Raw genomic sequence first — 7,959 nt, forward strand, 5'->3', positions numbered from 1 at the left:
TGGTACGCTGGGTGGGGATAGCTCAGAAAGACTGGGTTATGGTGGGCATCACCTCAGTGTTGGCATACTGGCATGGAAATGAAAGGGAACAATTGTACCAAGGAAAGTTACGAGAATATTGCAGGAATGCAAGCTATGGGTCTAATTAGGTTGTCAATAGTGTGGGATGGGAGAATCACAGGGGGAGGTAGATCAGCAGCAGGATGAGCATGAAGTCATGAAAAAGGTGTGTAGGTTGTGTTTCCTCGTCAGCTTTCCTATGTGGTCAGTGGTTCCTTTGATGTATGGCAAGAACACTTTTCCTCTGGGTGGATCAGGGACAGCTAATCACCTCTCAACAAAGGATGCCCCCCGCCCAGGCAGTAAGAAGCCACACCGTGAAAACTGCTAGGCCATTAAATGCTAATCAATGTGGCCAATTGAAACATTCACACATACCTCCAACAGACAAGAGTTCTTTCTCCCACCCTGGATATTCCACAGATATATAAACCCCATTTTCCTAGTTTCTAACAGACCTCACAACCTCTGAGGATGCATGCCATAGATGCAGGTGAAACGTCAAGAGAGAATGCTTCTGGAACATGGCCATACAGCACGAAAAACCCAGTGATTCTGGCCATGATGATACATACAATATCTAAGGTTATTTTGGGAAGGAGGGGTTTACAATTCCCATGTCCCCCAGCCAGCATGGAACACTGACCGGTGAGGGAATCTGGAAAATGTAGTCCAAAAGTAATCACCTCCCAGCTTTGGTGTAATCAAAGCACACAGGTCCTCCTAATAAGTATCCTGTTTCTTGCAGAGACCATCTGGTTGCCACTAAGAGGACAACAAGCACCTTTTAGTGGCACACTGTCCCTAGACATGGTGGTGCCAGATGCCCACTGATAGACTGACCTTTCATGAATTTGTCTACCCCTCCCTTCCCCCTCCACCTCCTTTCTTTTGGGGGACAAAGCTTCCGAGTCAAGACAATGCCATGCGGAGGCCCATTTCTTCCCCTATGCCTCTCCTTTAGCAAACTGTGGATGAGCATAGAGGGACACCGGCAATTCATAGGCGACAGCAACCCAGTAACAGTATATCCGTTCTCGGCACATTCTTGGCTCTCTCGGCTGGCTCCAGGCGGGTGTCACCCGAGCTCCTTGCCTCCCCCAGCCGGGGCAGGGAGCACTGTTTACTCCAGGCTGGCCTAGCTGAGTATTATTAGCTCTCTCTGGCTTCTTGTTTGCATTTGAAGATGCAAAGGTCATCGCTGGAAAAGACACATGCGGTCATGTCTCATCCATCTTTTTTCTCTCCCCCGCCTCAAATCTCTGCAGTCCATTCCTGGTATATGGCTAGGGAAATTGAGTAGCCGGGTTTCTGCAAGGAAAAGAGGAGCGCTAAGATGGGGAAATGGGAAAATGAGTTTAGGGGAAATTGTCTGGGAGGATGTAAAGCATAATGGGAACTGCAGTCCAAAAAGGGACTTCTGTATGCTCTGGGTTTGGGGATCCAACAGACTAATGGGCAGGAATGAGAAGCAGACTTCCAAAACAAGTGCCAGGGTGTTTAGGTCAGGATTTTGAGAAACTGGTATGATCTTTAGATTTTTTAAAATTTCTCTCTTCACATTTACCAAGATGTATGTATTTATTATTTACAGCATTTATATTTCACCCTTCTAACCCCAAAGGGGACTCAGGGCGGATCACAGATCACATACACTGCAAACATTCAATGCCGTTAAACAGACAGGATAGATAACAGATAGAGATATTATGTTGCATTTTCCCCAACTTCGATGTCCTGGAGGTTGTGCTATATTTATTTATTTATTTATTTATTAGATGCACTTATTGACCGCCATTCTCAGCCCTTACGGGCGACTCATGGCGGTGTACAGTACACATAAAAAGACAGTTACAGAGGCCAGTATCAACAACATATGACTATACAACAAATACAAACTACATAAAAATCCGCTTCGTCTCTTAGTAGAATCATAGCCAGTCTCATTTTCCTTATACCATTCCAGTTCTCATTACCGTAATGTTGTTGCTTAGCACTTAATTAAATGCCCTCTCGAACAGCCAGGTCTTAAGGCTTTTTCGAAAGGACATGAGGGAGAGCGCCTGTCTGATGTGTGCCGGGAGAGTGTTCCACAGCCGGGGGGCCACCACCGAGAAGGCCCTCTCCCTCGTCCCTGCCAGCCGTGCCTGTGATGCAGGCGGGATCGAGAGAAGGGCCTCCCCAGACGATCTCAAGGTCCTCGTGGGCTCGTAGGCCAAGATGCGGTCAGAAAGGTATTTTGGGCCGGAACCGTTTAGGGCTTTGTAGGCCAAGACCAGCACCTTGAATTGGGTCCGGTAGCAAATCGGCAGCCAGTGAAGCTGGGACAACAAGGGCGTTGTGTGCTCCCTGCTGCCCGCTCCAGTTAGTAACATGGCTGCCGCACGCTGGACCAGCTGAAGCTTCCGGGCCGTCTTCAAGGGCAGCCCCTATATTCTGGCCACGGGGGGGGGGGGGGGGTCACAACCTCACAACCTCTGAGGATGCTTGCCATAGATGCAGGTGAAACGTCAGGAGAGAATATCTCTAGAACATGGCCATATAGCCAGAAAAAACCGACAACAACCCAACTTACTAACCGTGAGAGCTGTTCAGTAGTGGAACTCTCTATCCCGAAGTATGGTGGAGGCTCCTTCTATGGAGGCTTTTAAGCAGAGGTTGGATGGCCATCTGTTGGGGGTACTTTGAATGCAATTTTTCTGCTTCTTGGCAGGGGGTTGGACTGGGTGGCCCATGAGGTCTCTTCCAACTCTAGGATTCTATGATTCTATAGTGCCTCCAGTAAGAGAGCAATAACATTGGGTTCCAATTGTTTGGGATCTGCAGAAAAGAGCTATAGTTCTTGGTCCTTGCTGGTGGATTTTCCGTAAACACCATATTGACCACAGCGAGGGAAAACAATGCAAGACTAGTTAGGCTTTGGTCTAATTATAGATCCAGAAATTGTTTCCTGATTATTTTTACATAGGCTACTGCTGTGTCCTTTTAAAACTTTATACATTAACCACAGTTCATAGGTTTATCAATTCTTAGCAACTTTGTCCCACGCTTCCTCCTGAAGACGCAGGGAAGAGAGAAGGGAGAGGCACAGTGTCGCTTTCTGTTCACCACCGGGCCAGGATTTCTCCTATTTTCTGACCACAACCTGTTGACACCATTGTGCAGTTAGATTACTGCTTGTGTGTTTTTGGGAAGAGAGGGTTATGCAAAATTTCACATCTGGGGGTCAAATATTTCAGAGCCTGACCTTGCAGATTTTCTCCTCTCTCACTCTACTTGCCAAAGTATATTATAAGCATTCTAAGTGATCCTGTTTTTGAAGGTCTACAAGGACACCATGGTCTCATAGGAGGTGAATTGCCCATGGACATAGAATCAGGGCTGGAACCTGATTCCAACCCCAACCTGTTTTGCAGAGATACACAATAAAAGTATTCCTGGCAGATAACCATCTAGCTAACAAGTCATGCTTTATCTATACCACTTTGACCTTCTTGGATCTGAGTATATTTATGTATGTACTAGCCATCCCCTGCCATGAATTGCTTTGGCCCAGTCTGTGTCTATGTGTTTTGCGTGTTTGTATGTGTGTATATGTATGTGTGTATATTTGTTTATATGCGTATATTATGTGTGTTTATGTGTGTGTGTATGTCTATATATGTGTGTGTGTGGTTTTGTGCATGCGTTGTAATGTAATTTTTATTTTTTGGCTTTTTAAGTCTCTTCTGTGTTTTTCAGTGTTTTTATGAGTGATGGTCACTTGTTGGCCTGATATGTGTATTGTGTCCAAATTTGGTGACAATTCATCCAGTGGGTTTTGTGTTATGTTAATCCCACAATGAACATTACATATTTATTTATATAGACTAGCCATCCCCTGCCACACATTGCTGTGGCCCAGTCTGGGTATATTTGTTTTGTGTGTATATATGCATATATGTGTGTGTGTATATATTTGTGTATATCTGTATATATGTGGTTTTGTGCATGTGTTGTAATGTATTTTTTGTTTTTTGCCTTTTAAGTCTCTTCTGCTGTGTTTTTCAGTGTTTTTATGAATGATGGTCACTCGTTGGACTGATACATGTATTGTGTCCAAATTGGTGTCAATCCGTCCAGTGGTTTTTGAATTATGTTAATCCCACAAACGAACATTACATTTTTATTTATATAGATTTGCACATGGATAAATATCCCAATCATGCTATCAATAACCCCCTGGCTAAGTTCTATGTTTGATGCACCGCAATTCAGTGACCAACACCAAAACAAAATTCCTAATCTGGAAACAAAGGAGTACATAATGTGTGTATTCCTTTAGAAAGCAGGAATCATGATTGATTCTATAAGGCCATGTGGAAACTGGATAAGGCCTGGGCGACTGGCCGTGCGCATAAGCTTTAGTTTATCAGTGCTCCATTTGTGTCTCCTGGGACCCATCCCCGTGTATTGATTGGGCATGAGGGGCGTCGGAGCAATTGCTGAATAATTTAGTTGCCGGCACCTTGCTCTGCATTGCAGTCATAGCAGATGGAATAGGAGGCTTTCATAACCCTGGTGGTGAATAATGAATGAATAAGTCCCTGATAACGATGACTCCATTTCCCAGTGGGATGAGAGTGAGTAGGAGACATCTGCATGTGTAACACTGATGCCTCTGAAATTAAAAAAAAGGGAAGATATCTCAGGGGGATTCCCTCTCCAAGGAGAAAAGAGCCCGTTCTTGTTCTGTGGCATTTTCCTTTGAATAATCTCAGCACCCAACACCCTTTCCATTATCTAAATCTAAGAATGAGGCCAAGTCTTGTGTCACAAACCTGAAATGACTCAGGGTGGAAGCAGAGAGATTTAGCTGGTGTATCTTTCTGTCAATCTTTAGTGCATCTACGCCATAGAATTAATACAGCTTGACACCACTTTAACTGCCATGGTTCAATGCTATGGAAATCTTGGAGTTGCGGTTTGATGAGGTACCAGTGCTCTTTCCAAGAGAAGGTTGATGACCCTTTTCCCATTATATGTGTGTATGTCTATATTTATGAAATATGAAGAAAAAGCCACCGTTTTCAAAATCCAGCAACTCACCTGGCTCAGGAAGTCACCTCATGCTTCCTGAGCTACTAATCCCCTAACAAAAGGTTTCATCAAGCCCATTTGCATGGATAATAATTAAATTACTCTATTGACCTGGGCCTCGGAGAGCAGGAAGCTTTTACTGTTCATTCGTTCAGTCATTTCCGACTCTTTGTGACTTCATGGACTAGTCCACGCTAGAGCTCCCTGTCGGCCGTCACCTCCCACAGCTCCTTCAAGGTCAATCCAGTCACTTCAAGGATACCATCCATCCATCTTGATCTTGGTCGGCCCCTCTTCCTTTTTCCTTCCATTTTCCACAGCATCATTGTCTTCTCTAAGCTTTCCTTCCTTCTCATGATGTAGCCAAAATACTTCATCTTGGCCTCTACTATTCTTCCCTCCAATGAGCAGTCATGGGCTGGTTGGATCTTCTCGCTGTTCAAGGCACTCTCAGAACTTTCCTCCAACACCACAGTTCAAAAACATCTATCTTCCTTTGCTCAGCCTTCCCTATGTTCCAGCTCTCACATCCGTAGGTGACTAGGCCACCCAGAACAAAAGAGTCTGTGGACATATGATATCACCCAACATAAAGGTTTCTTCCTGTCTGCGAGGAATTAGGACTTCACCACAGCTTCTTCCATTATGTCAGCCCTGCTGGCCAAAATCAGTTCCAAAGTTCATCAACGAACTCCATATTTCCGGATGATACAAGAAAGGACCTGGCCATTTGGACCAGATGATGATTCCAAGGAACTTAAAACAATAAACCCTGGCCAGCTTGAGGGCTTAAGCAATCACTGAGCCATTTCCCAAACATTAGTCATTTAAATCAGTCAACATTTCTTTATTGTTTTCCTGTTGCTTGCCTCCCTTCCACCCCATTGGCTGAAAGGCCAAAGCAGGGCTCAGGCCACCACTGGCTCTCCTGCTGGCTTGCCGACATTACAGCCAATCATGCCAGCTTTTTTTTTTTGGGGGGGGGGGGGGTTGTGGCCATGGGAACTTTTGAATCTGAAGACTATATAGGTTGTATCTCTTTGCCCAATGGGCATGTTGATTTGTTTGGCAGATTACTGCAATCGTCATCCTTTCCAGCTGGAATGAAATAAACAACTTGATGGTATTTTCTTCAACTTTGTGGGATTTATTGGAAAACTTAGGAAATTTTCTTATAGGTGCTTTCTGTCTCGTCAGGATTAACGGATCCTCTTTGATGGGTATGTCCAGCTTCTGTCCTTAAGGCAGGGTCTCCCAAATTCGTGTTCGACTTCAATTTACCATAAACGCTTTTTGTCATGGGTGCATCTATACTGTAGAATTGATGCAGTTTGATACCACTTTAGGTACCCTAGTTCAATGCTATGGAATCCTGGGTGTTGTAGTTTTGCAAGGGCTTTAGACTTCTGTGCCAAAGAGTACTGCTGCCTGACCAAACTACAAATCATGTGTTTCCATAGCACTGAGGCCCCTTCTACACTGCCATAAAAATCCAGATTATCTGCTTTGAACTGGATTATATAGCAGTGTAGACTCATATAATCCAGTTCAATGAGGATAATGTGGATTATCTGCTTTTGTAATTTGGATTATATGGCAGTGTAAATGAGGCCTGATCCATGGTAGTTCAAGTGGGGTCAAATTACGTCAATGATCCCCATATAAAGGCCAAAGAGACACCTTGAATTTGGCCAAGAAGCAAGGTGCTAGCAATACACTTGGTTTGGAGTTTAATCTAAGGCCCGTCGCAAACTAGGTTTCTGCTGGAGAAATCCTTGCTAGCAAGTCCCTGACGTCATGAGCCTGCGCCTCTCTCCCCGCCCCTTTCTCCGCCCCTTTCTCTTTGCGAGCGTGGTTTTTCCTTTGCTAGGGCAGCATTGCCCGCATTTTCTCTCAGTTGAATTCAGCCAACTGAGAGAAAATGCGGGCAATGCTGCCCTAGCAAAGGAAAAACCACGCTCGCATGGAGAAAGGGGCAGAGAAAGGGGCGGGGTGAGAGGCGGAGTCTCGTGACGTCAGGGACATGCTGGCAAGGTTTTCTCTCGCAGGAACAGAGTTTGCGACGGCTCTAAGTTCGCTCACCCACACATTCCAAACTGACTGAGTGAACTAAACTTTGAATGCTGTATCATTTTATGTCTTGTCTGTTGAAAAACACTGCATGTTTTTGAGTCTGCATTTGTCTAGAAGCTGAAAGTGCATGATTCATGGAGGTGCGCTCATGTCTGGACCTGACACTGCTCAAACATTCAGCTGCACCTGAGCAGAAAAACTGGATAAACAAGAAACATGAGACTCTGGGTGAAATTATGTCAAAACAGCAATAAGAGAATGGCGATCATCTTGGGATCCTAGCCATAGTTTCTAGTGAGTCAGTTTCACGGGAACTCATAAGATTTCTTTCCAAGTAAAGGTACTTAATATCAGGATGGCTGTGTAAGCCCTATGATGTATTGTACAGTATTGTTGTATTTATTCCCTGCTTTCCATCTAAAGCTGGGAATCAACATGGCTTATCAAGGTCCAAACAAAGGGATGGACAATGTGAGTAGCATTGACCATTGCCGGGGAAATAGATGCAACAAAACCTAAATAAATAAAGGAGTAGCTGTGTGACAAAGCTGCATGGTACACATGAGATATAATCTAAGTTTTATTCAAGAAAAAACACACAAGGTATTTTTTTAGATATATGAAACTAAAAGCTACACAACTACATACCGTATATACTCGAGTATAAGCTGACCCAAATATAAGCCGAGGCACCTAATTTTATCACAAAAAAACAGAGAAAACGTACTGACTCGAGTATAAGCCGAG

The sequence above is a fragment of the Anolis sagrei genome, chromosome 2, assembly GCF_037176765.1.
Source record: "Anolis sagrei isolate rAnoSag1 chromosome 2, rAnoSag1.mat, whole genome shotgun sequence".
Classification (NCBI taxonomy): Eukaryota; Metazoa; Chordata; class Lepidosauria; order Squamata; family Dactyloidae; genus Anolis; species Anolis sagrei.